The sequence below is a fragment of the Tachyglossus aculeatus genome, chromosome 2 (genome assembly GCF_015852505.1).
Source record: "Tachyglossus aculeatus isolate mTacAcu1 chromosome 2, mTacAcu1.pri, whole genome shotgun sequence".
Lineage (NCBI taxonomy): Eukaryota > Metazoa > Chordata > Mammalia > Monotremata > Tachyglossidae > Tachyglossus > Tachyglossus aculeatus.
Genome location: NC_052067.1, coordinates 90173526 through 90191077, shown reverse-complemented (window position 1 = coordinate 90191077; position 17552 = coordinate 90173526). Strand labels below are relative to the sequence as shown.

General features: G+C 44.5%; 1 non-coding gene across 1 annotated transcript; it reads left to right on the top strand.

Moving 5' to 3' along the window:
• The first annotated feature begins 5702 nt into the window (after nt 1-5702).
• LOC119925021 lies at nt 5703-5835 on the top strand. The gene has a single exon (XR_005449693.1). It is a non-coding gene; the product is annotated as a small nucleolar RNA SNORA7 (small nucleolar RNA).
• The last annotated feature ends 11717 nt before the right edge of the window (nt 5836-17552 follow it).

The window sequence follows — 17552 nt, the reverse complement described above, 5'->3', positions numbered from 1 at the left end:
CTGATGATCTTGTATCTTCCCCAGCACTTAATACATTACCTGGCACATAGCACTTAAATACCATTTAAAAAAAGATTGAGTCTAGAATATGCATGGGGAGTGTTACCCTAAGGCACCTGTTTCAAGCCTCAAACCTTAAGGCACCTGTTTCAAGCCTCAAATAAGTTCTATCCATAGAAGTCTTGGATATGTTCTCCCTAGTGCAAGAGTTTATGCTGCATCCCTGAGGTTCACATGAGAGGTCTGGACTCCTCTCCTAGGCTAGGCCTCAAATCTTAAGCACATTTTTCCCAGTTTCTTTTGGAGGTGTTGGAAGAAGCCACCCCAACATTCTCTCTCTCTGGACCCCAGACAGACATCACAGAATTCAGCCAAATGGCCAGAAGGCCCCACCCCCTGCATGTCTTGACCCATTGTCGAAAGTGACGGGCTTTCTGTCAGTCTTATAACTGCACCAGCTGTTAGTGTCCCTTTCTCCTTGCTCATGATGTTGCAAATTTCATCATTTGGATAAGAGATGATTAGCTACCGAAGGAAAGGTTAAGCAACTGATTGAAGGTTAAAATTGCCTCTGAGCCCCTGTCTTGCACAGACATCAAGGGCATGAAAGATCTACCCCATATCAAATGTGCTGCTGGCAGAGAAACTAACTGCCAAACTGTCATAAACTGGTTTGACCATCTGCTCTGCCTGAGTAATAACTATTGTGATATTTCTTCTGAGTGGACTGGGTCCTAATCCCAGCTACTCTACTTGCCTGCTGTGTGATCTTGGCAAGGAACTTAACTTCTCTGTGCCTCAGTTTCCTCATCTGTAAAATGGGGATTAAGATTGTGAGCCCCACGTGTTCAACCTGATTAGTTTGCATCTACCCACGCTCTCAGTACAGTGCCTGGCACAGACTAAGTGCTTAACAAATTCCATAAAAAAAAGCTAAACAAAAAAAACCCCACTGTGCTGGGGTAGATACAATATAATCAGATCAGATCAGATACAGATCAGACTTAGTAGACAAGTTCCCTTCCCACAAGGAGCCTAAAGTGTAGGGGAGAATTTACCCTTTCCCGGGTTTAAGTAAGGGAATGTGCATGGTCTTTCCCAACTGCCAAAGTATTTAGCTGGGCGGGCTGGGCTTGCCACAGAGACCACTGTCAATTTCTAGAGCAGTTCCCAGACTTAATGTCAAGTGGCCCAACAGGATCACAAATGATGAGGTCATTCACTCATTCATGGAACTAAGGCATTCAATTAGCATCAAAGCTATGCCTACCACATCATTCCTCACTGGGCTGGTCATGAGAATAGAATGGAAGTCAGAAGGAGATCTAATAGCATCCTTATGGTGGGCTGGAACGGGGGAATTGTAAATAATAGTAATAATGGTAGTAATTATAATAATAAATGTGGCATTTGTTGAGTGCTTATTATGTGCCAGCCACTGTACTAAGTGTTGGGGTGGATACAAGCAAATCACATTGGACTTTAGTCCTTGTTCCACATGGAGCTCACAGCTTTAATCCCAGTTTTACAGATGAGGTAACTGAGGCCCAGAGAAGTGAAGTGACTTGTCCAAGATCACAAAGCAGACAAGTGGCAGAGCTAGGATTAGAACCCAGGTCCTTCTGACTCTCAGACCCGTGCTCTAGATGATGAAACCAAGACCACAGACCATGAAGTAGTTGTGGAGAGTAGCAGACGGACCACTCTGGCGTGTGGCAAACAGAAATAGAGAGACTGCCTTGGAGCAGTGACTTTGGAAAGACCTATACTCTGCTCTGTTGGAACATGTTCGCACTGCACATTTTGGCTAGAATGGAATGTGGGTTCTAATCCCAGCTCCACCACTTGTCTGCTGTGTGACCTTGGGCAAGTCACTTAACTTCTCTGGGCCTCAGCTACCTCAATTGTAAAATGGGGATTAAGACTGTGAGCCTCACGTGGGACAACCTGATCACCTTGTATCTACCCCAGCTCTTAGAACAGTGCTTGGCACATAGTAAGTGCTTAACAAATACTATTATTATTATTAATTCTCAGAATCTGCAAAAACTCAACCTCCATGTTATAGGGGAACAGAGTGTATGTTAAAAATAGATATGGTCTCTGCTCTCTGGAGCTCTCTCCCTCGAAGGGGGTCATTATCTTCATCCCTCTCCTTTCGAGATTGTGCTTGTCAATTACAGAAGCCCTATTTGTGTTCTGTACCCCGGGATCACATTAATTTTTTTTAATGTTAGTTATTAAGCACTATGTGCCAGGCACTGTAGTAAGCATTGGGGTAGTTACAAGGTAATCAGATTGAACACAGTTCATGTGATAATGACAATAATGATAGCATTTACTAAGTGCTTACTATGTGCAAAGCACTGTTCTAAGCGCTGGAACCACATTGGGCTCACAGTCTTAATCCCCATTTTACAGATGAGGTAATTGAGGCACAGAGAAAGTAACTTGCCCAAGGTCACACAGCAGACAAGTGGCAAAGTTAGCATTAGAACCCAGGTCCTTCGGACTCCCAGACCTGTGGTCTATCCACTAGGCCATAAAACCTATTCAGCTACACTCACTTGGAGGACTTTTTTTGGACACAGAAGGGGTGTTGAGAAAAGACACAGCAGTAGGAAAATCTGGTTTGAAAATACCAGCTTTCCTTTTTCTTTCCGAGTTTCATCTTATCTCAGTTGGCTGGGTTTTGGGGCCTTTTCCTCATTCTCATCCCATCTGAGAGCATTGGCCGTAACCGCTAGGCACTGTTTAGAGGCAGGCTCTTCATGGCAACATAATTTATCTCTAATTATGTGAGAAAGCTTGTTGGAATCTCAGCTCTGCATTGGAAAAAGAATAAAGGATTTAGGCACCAGACGTCAACACCAAACCTGACCTTTTCTCCTGGCAATGGACAGAACAGGAATCATTTTGCTTCTAGGGCTTTGGATGGAGCCTGCTTGGCAATCTTTGAGGGTCTCTGTGCCTAAGCCTGCTAACTTTAAAGTTTCTTGACTGGCGATTAAACAAAAAAACCAAAAGACGGCTCCTAGTAATCACACAATAATTTGGAACCCTGAAGCATTTTCCACCTTAGAAACCAGGCTGAAGAGTGAAAGCATTGCTTCCATTAAGCCATTAAAGAAAATAAGATCAATGGCCATTTGAGGGTGGGTCCAACGAGGTAAACAGGCAGGATGGCTACATTGGATACGAAGCCCAGCATGGCCTAATGGAAAGCTCACGGGCCTAAGAATCAGAGGATCTGGGTTCTAATCCTGGTTCAGCCAGTTGTCTTCTGCTTAACCTTGGGCAAGTCACCTAACTTCTTTGTACCTCAGTTTCCTCATCTGTAAGATTTTTTTCTAGACTGTGAGTCCACTGTTGGGTAGGGACTGTCTCTATATGTTGCCAACTTGTACTTCCCAAGTGCTTAATACAGTGCTCTGCACACAGTAAGTGCTCAATAAATACGATTGATTGATTGATGGGGACAAAATATCTGTTCTTCCTTAAACTCAGACTGCGAGCCCCTTACGGGACAGGGGCTGCATTCGACCTGATTAACTTATACCTATCTCAGCGCTTATCAAATACCACGATACCAAAAACCATAAGAGACCAATCCACTGGGCGTGTCAATTCAACAAGGACTATCATTTGGTAAATCAGCCTGGATCATTCCACCCAGGGCTGGCTTCAACGTTAAGCCATTGTAAGGTAAGGAAAGTTTTACTGGCCCTCCCTTTCAAAATCATCTGCACCTCGTACTCTCCCAAGAGTTTAGTATAGTGCTCTGCACACAGTAAAGCACTCAATAAACATGATTGAATCGGGAGGAGTTGAAGTGGAGGCAGAGGATGTAAGCAAGCCACCAGAGGAGGTGGAGTGGAGAGATGGGAAGATAGCTGAAGCATGCAGCAGTATTCAGAAAAGGAATGTTTATGATAGGGGTGATATGAATGTGTTTGAAGACAGAGGGGAAAGAGCAAAGGAGGGAGCGGTTGATGATGGTAGTCAGTAGGGGTGAAGAAGAGTGAGAGTAAACTGTTTTTAGAAAATCAAAAGTGATGGGGTCAGAGGCACAGGTAAAGGAGCCAGACTTTAAAAGCAAGTGGGAGAGCTCTTGAAAGAAAGTTGAGAGGGTTGAGAGAGTGGATTTGGGCATGGGAGGCAGTTGGAAAGGGGAGGAGGGGATTTTGAGGTGCTCATGCCTAGTGGTTTTTAATAGGTCCACAAGGTAGACAACCAGGTCATCAGGGGCAAGATGTAAGCAGGGGTGGGGGCTTCAGAGGAGAGTAAAGGTGGGGTGTGTGGAAATGGGAGTAGTTGGCAGAGGAGAGATGAAATTTCCACATGGAAGAGAGCAGACTGGAAACTAGCTAGCAGTAATTCAGAGTGGCCCAAATTGACCTGGTGTCTGGATTTCCAACAACAGCACTCCACAGCAAGAGCCCGGGAGCTGAGTAAGAACTCTGGGGAGCTGGGCCTTGGTCGTGCGAGACTGGTCAAAGGGACTGGAGGATGGAGAGTTGGGTTTCGCAGAGGGGGCAAAGTTGAGGGCATGCATTTGTGCATAAGGATGGAAGAGATTGGGTAGGGAGTTCAAATGGGGCATGAGGGCCTTAGATAAAAAGAGAGGGTAAAGAGGTCAGAATTTTCTGTGAGGGAAGGAGACTGTTTTGTGAGGAAAAGATTTTCAACCAGCAATTATTTTATTAAGCCCAGAGGACTGCTCAACCTCTCTACTCTTCTCTGCTTCTCTTTGTGCTGTGTTCACTTACATTTAGAGGAGACTGGAATCAGCAGCAGAAACAGAATCACTGCGATTGACTGATGCAGAGAACTGAACTAGGTTGCTTGGGTTTCATGTGGAATAAGTAAAAAAACTTAACACCTGACTCCGTGGAGTTTACCGTTTAATGGAGGAGGCGAGACACTTCCATTGATAAATCTACAGTAGTTAAGAGAGGGTGAGAGTAGATATGAATGAAAGTTGCAAGTGGACAGATAAAATGCTAACTCACAAATAAACATAAGGTTGCTGAGTTGGCTAAAGAAAGGCAAGACCAGGACAATGGGAGGACTGATGGGGGAGGGCTCATTCATTCATTCATTCATTCAATCGTATTTATTGAGCACCTACTGTGTGCAGAGCACTGTACTAAGCGCTTGGGAAGTACAAGTTGGCAACATATAGAGATGGTCCCTATCCAACAATGGGCAATTCTAAAAGTACCCATAGGCGTGAGAGGATTCTACTGAAGAAACTTTGGGACTGCTTCCCTTGCTTCATGAAATCAATCCTCCCGAGACCAAAGCCTGACCCCATCTCACCACGGGGAAGGGTGAAGAGGGAGGTGTGGAACAGCCAGGTGGACAGAATTCTGGCTCCTTGGAGGAGGCGTTTTTACAAGGATTTTGAAAGCAGAGAGGGTCATGGTGAGAGGTGAAAGGGAGAAATGATGTGAAAAATGGGCCAGAGACAAGTCAAGAAGGGGTAATGTTTCAAAGTTCAGCTTGGGAGGAATGAAGAGCATGATCTGTGTTGAACAGACAAGCCCTCTGTCAAGGGAAAGTTATTGTGCAACATTATTCTTCTTCCCCAATTAGATTAATCTTCAGAAAGTCCCACAGGAGGTCAGCATACACCATAACAATAATGGCCAGTGGATAGAGCAGAGGCCTGGGAATAAGGAGGTCATAGGTTCTAATCCCTCCTCTCAGGGTCACACCTGGAGAGTCTCCAGTCCTCTACCAGTCTCAACTATGGGAGGGAGAGTCAAGCAGAGGCCATTCCATTCCTAGCTTGGGCAGTGGCTAGCGAGTGGAAGGCAATCTGCTACAAGTCAAAATAATAATAATAATACTTATGGTATTCGTTAAGTTCTTACTATGTGCCAGGCAATGTTCTAAGCACTGGGGTAGATACAAGTTAGTCAGGTTGGAAACAGTCCCTGTCCCACATAGGGCTCACAGTCTTAATCGACTCACCCGTGCTGGGCAGCAGTAACATGACAGAGAGTCAAAGGTGGAGACTCAAGTTGAGTGCGCCAAAGGAGACAATGGTAAACCACTTCCATATTTTTTATCGAGAAAACTCTCTGGATCCACTACCAGAATGATTGCAGATGGAAGTGGGGGGTTCCGGAAGAGATGTGTCCATGGCATCGCTGTGGGTCGGAGACGCCTTGATGGCATAAGGCCAGACGAGGTTCTAATCCTGGCTCTGCCACTTATGTGCTGTGTGGCCTTGGGCAAGTCACTTCACTTCTCTGTACCTCAGTTACCCCATCTGTAAAATGGGGATTGAGACTGTGAGCCCCAGATGGGACAGGAACTGTGTCCAACCCAATTTGCTTTTATGCACCCCAGAGCTTAGTACAGTGCTTGGCACATAGTATGTACTTAACAAATGCCATGATTATTATTATTATCACGTGCTGGTAATTGCACTAAATGCTATGACGACACCTGTCCACATGTTTTATTTTGTTGTCTGGCTCCCCCTTCTAGACTGTGAGCCCTCTGTTGGGTAGGGACCATCTCTATATGTTGCCAACTTGTACTCCCCAAGTGCTCAGTACAGTGCTCTGTACACAGTAAGCACTCAATAAATATAATTGAATGAATGAATGAATGCTAGGGTGGATAACCTAATTAGACACTTTCCCTGTCATTCATTCAATTGTATTCATTGTGCGCTTACTGTAGAGCACTGTACTAAGCACTTGGAAAGTACAATTTGGCAAAAAATACTGTCCTACGTGGGGCTTGCAGTCTCAATCCCCATTTTACAGATGAGGTAACTGAGGCACAGAGAGGTGAAGTGACTTGCCCAAGGTCACACAACCGACAAGTGTCAGAGTTGGGATTAGAACCCATGACCTTCTGACTTGCAGGCTCATGGTCTATCCACTACGCCATGCTACGTTCTCGGGTGGGAACAGGATATGTCCTGTGTTGCAATGCTGTTAATGCTAACAGCAATACTTCCCACCTAAGCTTTCTTTGCTTTATCATTTACAAAACATCTGGCAGGCATTAGCAGAGCCAACAGTGCTCCCTGGATTGATCCAACCTGATCTTCATAATGCAACCATTCTGTATCAATATCAGAGTGTTGCCTGAGTCCCCTGCTGTTTGCCAAACAATGAACTGGGCCATTGTGGGACTTACAGGAGAAGTATAAAATGCAGTTCTCCACCTTGGAGGGGCTTAAAATTTAATGGTAAAGATGATAGACATGAATCAACAAATAGATGGAAATTAAGAAGAGAACAGCTTTAAAAATAGACAAAAGTGAATAAATTACATCAATACAAACCTACTCGTTGTACTTCTGTCCCATCTTTCTCACCGCTGACCCCTCTCCCCATGTCCTGCCTCTGGCCTGGAACTCTCTCCCTCTTCATATCTGATAGACCACCACTCTCCCCACTTTCAAAGCCTTATTAAAATCACAGCTCCTCCAAGAGGACTTCCCCATCTAATCCCTCACCTACCTCTTTTGTCACCTTTGCACTTGGATTTGAACCCTTTATTCACCCCACCCCCTGCCTCCCAGCTCTTAAATACCTTCCATAATTTATTTTAATATCTGTCTCCACCTCTAGACCGCAGGCATGCTGTGGGCAGGGAACATCTCAACCAATGTTATATTGTACTCTCACAAGCACTTAGTACAGTGCTCTGCACATAGTAAGCACTTAGCAAATATAATTGATCGATTACAAATATCCAGGTGCTGAAGTGACTGAGGGGGCAACATTACTGGGAAGAAGGGAGGACTAAAACAGAGAAGGCCTTTAATAATAATGATGGCATTTGTTAAGTGCTTACTATGTGAAAAGCACTGTTCTAAGCGCTAGGGGAATACAAGGTGATCAGGTTGTCCCATGTGGGGCTCACAATCTTAATCCCCATTTTACAGATGAGGTAACTGAGGCTCAGAGAAGTTAAGTGAGTTGCCCAAGGTCACACAGCAGACATGTGGCAGAGTCTTTAGAGGGGTTGAGTTTCCAGAGGGTCACCCATTTCTCTGATAACATGGAGGTTATGATCTTGCCAAACACCTCATTAAGGAAAACTCATGCTGCCATTCTCACTCGGACTGATGCCCCACTCAGTCACCCAAACCCATAGGCCCACAAATGTTTCCTTCCAACACCACAGTGCACCGGATCCAAATAATAATAATAATAATGATAATAATAATAATAATAATAATGGCATTTATTAAGCACTTACTATGTGCAAAGCACTGTTCTAAGCACTGGGGAGGTTACAAGGTGATCAGGTTGTCCCACGGGGGTCTCACGGTCTTAATCCTCCTTTTACAGATGAGGTAACTGAGGCCCAGAGAAGTTAAGTGACTTGCCCAAGGTCACACAGCTGACAGTTGGAGGAGCCGGGATTTGAACCCATGACCTCTGACTCCAAAGCCCGTGCTCTTTCCACTGAGCCACGCTGCTTCTCGGTTCACAATAGGTTCACACAGTCAGGAGAACGTTCCCTAATTCCCCAACAACGTTCTAGCCAAAACACAAAGTGAAAACACATATTACGGCAAATCCTGTGTGGTTGATTCCACAGCAGACAGTGGATTTTGTGGGGAATGATTGCCCTATGGGATTCTGACAAAATTAATAGCCAGTAAGCTGTGAGCAATGACTTGCCTGTCTCTCCCTTTTTTTCCTCCACCAATCTTCTTCCAGATCATGTGATGGGAAACAAAATCAGTATTAACACGAAACTTTGGGGGAGTCCACTAGGCCCCTTGGGGAGATACTGCAAAGAACGAGGGACTGGAAGTCAGGAGATTTGGACCTTTTTTTCCCTTTAAGGTATTTGTTAAGTGCTTACAATGAGTCAGGCACTGTTCTAAACTCTGGGGTAGACACAAGGTAATCAGGTTGGACACAATTCCTGCGTTACATTGGGCTCACAATCTTATTACAGATGATGGAACTGAGGCACAGAGAAATTAAGTGACTTGCCTGAGCTAACACAGCGGACAAGTCGTGGAGCCAGGAATAGAACCCAGGCCGTTATGATATCCAGGCCTATGCTCATTCATTCAATCATATTTATTGTGTGCAGAGCACTGCACTAAACGCTTGGGAGAGTGCAATACAACAATAAACCGACACATTCTCTGCCCAAAATCTAGAGGGGGAGACAGACGTTAATATATATAAATTACGGATATGTACATAAGTGCTGTGGGGATGGGAGGGGGGAAGAACAAAGGGAGCAAGTCAGGGCAAAGCAGAAGGGAGTGGGAGAAGAGGAAAGGGAGGGCTTAGTCAAGGAAGGACTCCTGGAGGAGGTGTGCCTTCAATAAAGCCTTGAAGTAGGGGAGAGTAATTGTCTGACAGATTTTAGGAAAGAGTGTTCTCGGCACGAAGCAGGACACGGTCGAGGTTTCAGTGGCGAGGTAGGAGAGATCGAGGCACAGTGAGAAAGTTAGGATTAGTGTTGTGAAGTGTGCTGGCTGGGTTGTAGTAGGAGAGTAGTGAGGTGAGGTAGGAGGGGACAAGGTGGTTGAGTGCTTTAAAGCCAGTGGTGAGGAGTAGGTTTTTTTTTTTTTTTTGATGTGGAGGTGGGTAGGCAACCACTGGATATTTTTGAGGAGAGGGATGACATGTCCTGAATGTTTTGTTAATAATAATAATAATAATTATGGTATATGTTATGTGCCCAGCACTATTCTGCTTAGGCACTGGGGTAGATACAAAGTAATCAGGTTGTCCCATATAGGGCTCACAGATTTCATCCCCATTTTACAGATGAGGGAACTGAGGCACACAGAAGTTGAGCAGCTTGCCTAAGGTCACACAGCAGACAAGCGGCAGAGGCAGGATTAGAACCCATGTCCTCTGACTCCCAAGCCCATGCTTTCTCCACTGAGCCATGTTGCTTGATGAAAAATGATCTTCTCTGTCACTGACCTACTTTTGACCTTAAGCCATTTATTTAATTTCTCTAGGTTCTTCATCTGCTTCTCACAGGGATGCTCTGAGGATAAGGATGTGAATAGCACTTTGGAAAAGATAAAGATATAAATCCTTGAGCAAGTTGAGAAGCAGTGTGGTCCAGTAGATAGAGCATGGCCTTGGGAGTCAAAAGGACTTGGGTTCTAATTTCAGATCCAGCACTTTTCTGCTGTGTGACTGCGGGCAAGTCACATAACTTCTCTGTGTCTGTTACCTCATTTGTAAAATGGGGATGAAGACTATGAACCCTATATGGGATCGGGACTGTGTCTGACTAGATTATCTTGTATCTACCCCGGTGCTTAGTAAGGTGCCTAGAACATAGTAAGTGCTTAACAAATACCACAATTATTATTATGATACAAATCTGAAATATTATTGATGCCCAGAAAGCGCCTGCTTATCCTTACCCTTTGCTTTCCACGTTTTTAGCTTTGTTCATCGCAAAACGTTCCCTCCAATCCCATGATAATGCATTTTTGTTCATTTTCTTTGCAGTCTGGAACCTTGTCAAAGGCTTTTGGAAAATCTAAATAATCTCGTGCTTGTTGACCCCTTCAAAAAACTCCAGCAGATTGGTGAGCGTGGTTTCCCATTACAGAAACCATGTCGCATTCCCAAAACAAGTTGTGTGTGTCTCAATGCACCCTGAACCCCACATTTCTATTGGTATAGTCTACCAGTCGAGGCAGGATCTGACCTTGATTCTGTTCCAGAATGGTAGTCTTGTATTCCAGATCCAATGGACATGAAATGATGAGTGGATCTGTCCCACTCATAATCTTCAGACCTCTTAGATGTATCAAGGAGCACAAACACTCACATCACTAAAGATAAAATGCACCCCAAAGAACTCAGATTTGCTTCCCCATTCACCTGTTTGTAAGCAAAGAGGAAGGGAGAATATTTAGGTGTGAGGAAGTGATTATTTTTCAATAAAAAAATTGGATATACCTTTCATACATGTACTGTCTTTTGCTCTGTAAGTCAAGCTAGCTCACTGATCAAAAACAGGCCCATTCCCTTTCAAAGGGGGTTTCTTCACAACACTACAGCCATGACTTCATGGGGCATTTATTGACATCGTCTTGTTGCCCGGCTGCAGGCTGACTTGAAACTCAACCTGTTTGAGGTTGTCTGGGCAGTCCCAACATGGGCTGTAATTGGAGCTTCCAAACAGCTGATGAGAAATTGGAATAGCTATTGGGAAAAAAAGAGACAGGGTAAGAAAGAAAGACAGAGACAGAAAGAGACCAAGGTGCAGAGGGAGGGAGAGAAAGAGAAAAACAGACACAAAAAGAGGCAGACACATGAAGAGAGGGAGAGAAAGAGGGAGGGGGTGGGGGAGGGTGCAATAGAGTGATAGAGGATATTTTGGATCACAGCCTTAACTTTTCTCCATTAATCAATTAATTATATTTACTGAGTGCTTATTAAATGGTGTAGAGCACCGTATTAAGCTCTTGGGTGATATGCATTTATTCATTCAATCATATTTATTGAGCATTTACTGTGTGCAGAGCACTGTACTAAGCGCTTGGGAAGTACAAATCGGCAACATATAGAGATGGTCCCTACCCAACAACAGGCTCACAGTCTAGAAGGGGGAGACAGACAAATAATAAAACAGCTAGACAAGGAGCTTACAGTCTTGCCTAGTTTTTTTTATGTTATTTGTTAAGTGTTCACTATGTGGCAAGCACTGTACTAAACTCTGGGGTAGATACACGCTGATCAGGTTGGACATAGTCTATGTCCCATGTGTGGCTCACAGTTTTCATCCCCATTTTACAGATGAGGTATTTGAGGCATTTTTACTTGAGGCACAGACAAGTGACTTACCTAAATCGTACAGCAGACATGTGGCGAAGCTGGGATTAGAATCCAGGTCCTCTGACTCTCAGTCCAGTGCTCAATCCACTAGGTCATGCTGCTTCCTGTTACACAGTAAGCACTTAATATACAACCATAATTATTATTACGATCAGTGCTCTGCCTCGGGCATTACTTTAATATCTCCAGTGGATCCTCAATAAACACTCCAGGCTGACCTTGATGGTCTGCTCAGCTCCAGAATTAAACTGCCCTGCTGTGCTAAATCCGCAGCCCCAACACCGAAGAAGCCTCCATCTGACCACAATCACTGCAACAGCCTCCCTCTGGCAGAAACAAAGAGACTCTGTGGAAAATTCAAACTTTGCCGAGTTACTCTCCTTACTGCAAAAATTGAGTTCTCTGTCTGTTTGCAGGAAACCAAAGGGAAGATTTTATGCTGAAGTTTTTGGGGAAATCAGTCAATCAATGGTATTTTTGAGCACTTACTATGTGCAGAGCACTGTACTAAGCTCTTGGGAGCTTAAAATACAAAAAACTAACAGACATGTTCCCTGCCCATAATGAGCTTGCATGAACCAAGGGTTTCCTTGAGGCCTAAGCTTTCTTCCTTGCGCAGGACACTAAACTGCTTAGGTGCAGCATTGCTGGAATATTTGGAGTGAAAGGTACCAGACTGCTAGCATCCTCCCACATATCCCTGGACACAAGGACCATGGTTCATCCATCTTTCAGAGTCCTGACCACTTCAACCTGCAGAACACCATCCACTCATGATGTGCCCTATACGTGTCAGGTGAGTCTTTGGCTGGAGTTTCATTTTTCAAACAAATCTGGCAGAAACCAGGTATGCAGCTGAAAAGGGAGTGGGTGTGGGGAGGTGGAAGGCAGACAGGCTCTGCATTCTGGAATATACCGGCAGCCTTGGTGAAAATCACCCGGCTCTAAGGAGAGTCTCTCAGATGTTCCTTGCACACAACATTCTGTTAGTATGGGCCAGGGTGGTCTCCTGAATAATAACGATGATATTTACTAAGTGCTTACTATGTGCCAAGTACTGTTCTAAGCGCTGAGGTAGACACAAGGCTATCAGATTGTCCCACGTGGGGCTCATAGTCTTAATCCCCATTTTACAGATGACATGACAGACACAGAGAAGTTAAGTGACTTGGCCAAAGTCACAAAGCTGACAAGTGGCAGAGCCAGAATTAGAACCCACGATCTCTGACTCCCAAGCCTGTGCTCTTTCCACTAAGCCACACTGCTTCTCAAGGAGAGCTTCTCATCACTGGGGGAAAGGCTGAGGCTGTGAACTGTTGTCATCTGTTTCTTCTACAGCCACTGCCAATGCCCTAACCCTCAATCAATCAATCATACTTCAGCACTTACTGTGTGCAGAGCACTGTACTAAGTGGTTGGGAGAGTACAACAGAGTGGAGGCAGGGAATGTGTCTGTTTATTGTTATATTGTACTTTCCTAAGAGCTTAATACAGTACTTTGCACAAAGTAAGTGCTCAATAAATACAACTGAATGAATGAGTTGGAAGAAATGTTCCTTGCCTAAAGGGGTAGTTATCTCAGCTAACAAGTCCTTGGCCAGTTTAATCCTGTCTTTCAGGGAAAGTTCAGCGGGGCTACTGGGACCCGCTATTTAAAGAGGAATTGTTCTCTGGGGACATTTTCCAATAGCTCTCGTGTATTTTTTTATGGTATTCGTTAAGTGCTTACTATGTACCAAGCACTGTACTAAGCACTGGGGTAGATGCAAGCTAATCAGATAGGACTCAGTCCGTGTCCCACTTGGAGTTACATTCTTAATCGTCATTTTACAGATGAGGTGATTTAGGAAGAGAGAAGTTAAGTGACTTGCCCAAGGTCACACAGCAGACACGTGGCACAGCTGGGATCAGAACCCAGGTCCTACTGATTCCCAGGCCCATGCTCTATCCACTAGGCCACACTGCATTTATGTGAGAAAGCAACAATACAGAGGCCAATTCCTCCCTCCGATACAGGGAAAGTAGGAAGAGGAAGAGGGGAGAGGAAGGATCTGGGCAGAGGGAGGCTGAGGTAGCATCAGTTGTAATCCTGCAGAAAAATGGATTTCCCTTCACCTTCAGGATCCTCCTCTGTTCAAAGGGGAGAACCGGGCAGCATGAGAAATAAATACTACATGCATGTTCTGATGACAAGCGTGGCTTGCTACTGTGGTCTCTGCTGTTATCAGCACAAGAACTAACCTCTCTATCCTCTCAGCTCTTCAGATTTAGAAGGCCTGGGGAAAATTAAAATGTCTAAGTCCAAGATATAGGTCTAAGGATTCACCGTACTACGTTATCTGTAAATCAGTCAATCAATGGTATTTATTGAGTGTTTACTGTGTGCAAAGCACTGAACTGAGTGCTTTGGAGAATGCAAGACAACAAAGCTGGTAGGCAACTTTTTCTACCCACAGTGAGCTTCCAATCTAAAGGGGGAGACAGACAATAATAGAAATAAATTACAGATATATACATATCTGAGTGTGAGATACAGAAGTTCCCAGAAGGTACAGAATCCAATCAAAAGTGGATGTAACAGGGAGAAGGAAATGGGGGAAAGAGGGCTTAATTGTGAAAGGCCTCTTGGAGGAGACATGACCTTTGTAAAGCAAGACAAAGGTCCACATTTTGAATCCATTAGCCATGATACTTACAGTTGTAGCACCAATCCTTCAGTGCTGAAACCATTATCATCTGGGAAAGATAATGGCTCAGAAAGAGGTGGCATTCAAATTTTATAAGCATCCCAAAAGACTTTGCATTCATTACTATGCTGCCGAGATATGCAGCAGAGAGGTGTGTCCGTCTGTGCCCCATGCAAGGAAGGGTGGGGACAGGGGTGGGGACAGAGTTGAACATCTCCTGTCTGGAGCCCTCCTCGGTTGCCCCAAGACCCTGTCCAAGGGGAAGGAGGGAGGAGAAAGGGGCTTTGGATCTAAGCCCACCCTGCTGCCTGGATCGGTACACCAGTTGTCCAAGTGGGGTGAGCTGTGACCTCTGGTAGCTCCATCACTCAGGACCCATGCTCGTGTATTTGCTGTGCAGAATTGGCAGATTCTGAGCTCTTTGTGGGTGGAGCTCATGACTATTAACTCTGTTGTACCCTCTCAAGCGCTTAACACAGTGCTCAGCACATGGTAAATGCTTGATAAATACTACTGATAGACTAAAATATTCTCACATACCTCCTGCCGTCCTGGTTCATTCATTCATTCATTCAATCATATTTATTGAGAACTTACTGTGTGCAGAAAGCTGAACTAAGCACTGGGGAGAGTACAACAATAAACAGTCACATTCCCTACCCACAATGAGCTCACTGTCTAAAGGGAGGGGGAGACAGACATCAATACAAATAAATAAAATAACTGATATGTACATAAGTGTTGCGAGGGTGGAGTGGTGAGAGAAGAGCAAAGGGAACAAATCAGGGTGATATGCAGAAAGGTGCGGGAGATGAGGAAAAGTCGGGCTTTCTTTGGGAAGGCCCCTTGGAGATGTGCCTGCAATAAGGCTTTTAAGGGGGTGGAAGAGTAATTGTCTGTCATATTTGAGGAGGGAGGGCATTCCAGGCCAGAGGCAGGACATCAGCACTGAGACAGGTGAGATCAAGGCACAGTGAGGTTAGCACTAGAGGAGCGAAGAATGCAGTCTGGGTTGTAGGAGGAGAGAATTGAGGTGAGGTAGGAGGGGGAAAGGTGGTGGAGTGCTTTAAAGCCATTCATAAGGAGTTTTTGTTAGATGCAGGGGTGGATGGATAACCACTGGAGTTTTTTGAGGAGTGGGATGACATGTCCTGAATGTTTTTTGTAAAAAAAAAATTATCTGGGTAGCAGAGTGAAGTATGTACTGGAGTGGGGAGAGACAGGAGGCTGTGAGGTCAGCAAGGAGGCTGATGAAGTAATCCAGGCAGAATAGGAAGAGTGGTTCTCTTGCTCCTCACTGTCCTGTGCCCACCCTGCCCTCTTAGCTGTAGTCTCATCATCTCATCAATAGCCAGAGGAAATTGAAGCACAGAGAGCATAAGTGGTTGACTTGCGCTCCCACAGCAGAGCAGTGGCAAAGCTGGAACCAGTTGACCACAACTCTCCCTGTTTTCAAAGTCCTACTAAAATCAATCCATAAAATGGGGGTAAGACACCTCTTCTTCTGTCCTTTTAGTTGGTGAACCCTGTGTAGGATGGGGGACTTTGATCTGATTATAGCAGATCTATCCCGATGCTTAGCACAAAGTATGCATTGAATAAGTACAATAACAAGCCCCATTTGCCCCATAAGTCTTTGATCTTATTAACCATTGTTTTTCCAACCACGGAGACCAGGAAGCCATTCTCAGGGGTTAGTGAAAGACATCTGAGAATATTTTTAATAGAGTGAAAAGCCCAGCAGAAAAGTAACCTTTCACTGCCCCTCAACCCCAAGGTTCATGCGATTCCAACTAGTCAGCTTCCTGTATAATTTACCAGTAACATAACAGGACTGTAGTGTAGCTCCACAAGCCATACATATAAGACAAAGAAATTGGAGAGGACCACCACATTAAAAATTATGAACTATATTAAGCACTCAATGCCATGCCAAGCGTTGCAGATGATACAAGATAATCAAATCGGATCATAGCCTCTATTCCACACAGAGTTCATAGTCTAAGAGGGAAGGACAACAGGTATTTAATCTCCATTTAACAGATGAAGAAACTGAAGCATGGAGAAGTTAAATAATTTGCTCCAGAGCACAGTGCCCTACACATAGTAAGCACTCAATAAATACAATTCATTGATCATACAGAAGGCCAGAGCTGGCACTAGAATCCACATCTCTGGTCTCTGAGCCTTGTGCTCTTTCCACTAGACTAACGCTGCCTCTTTAGTGTCTACATGGCCTTTGTACAACCCAATGGGTTGTGTTCAGCATTTAATTTCAAGATGACAACAACTATCACTGCAATAACAAGATCCTGGGTCTTTGGAATGCTCATTGTAATGGCATTTGCTCAGCTCCCTGCCTGTTACTAAATGATCAGGGACTGTGTTCCTGAAGGAGGGTGATTCAGTCAGGGGCCTTACTAGTGATAAAGGTAAAATCATCCCCTTAGAAAGACACCTTCCAAACACTTGGGGCCAAAGAGGCTCTGCTTGGAACACCAGTCTCCTCATACACCAAACACTTCATTTGGCCTGGGTGAACACCAATTCAGAGAAAAATTCAAATCTGATCCCCACCAGCCTGCCATGCCCCAGTTCAAGAGGCTGATCAGCTATTAATCTCTTTCCTTTGGGTTTTATTGTTAATGAGGTTTCTTTTCTTTTAAAGGTCATTTCTACGAGCAAAATTAATAATAATAATAATAATAATAATAATGGCATTTATTAAGTGCTTACTATGTGCACACCACTATTCTAAGTGCTGGGGAGGTAACAAGGTGATCAGGTTATCCCATGGGGGGCTCACAGTCTTCATCTGCATTTTACAGACGAGGTAACAGGCACAGAGAAGTTAAGTGACTTGCCCAGAGTCACACAGCTGACAATTGGCGGATCCTGAATTTGAACCCATGACTTCTGACTCCAAAGCCTGTGCTCTTTTCACTGAGCCACGCTGCTTCTCTAAGTACGATTAAAGGTTTCTGGGCCAATTACTTATTGAACATTTTCAAGTTAGCATCATATTCCCTAAAAATCAAGCATGTCTGTA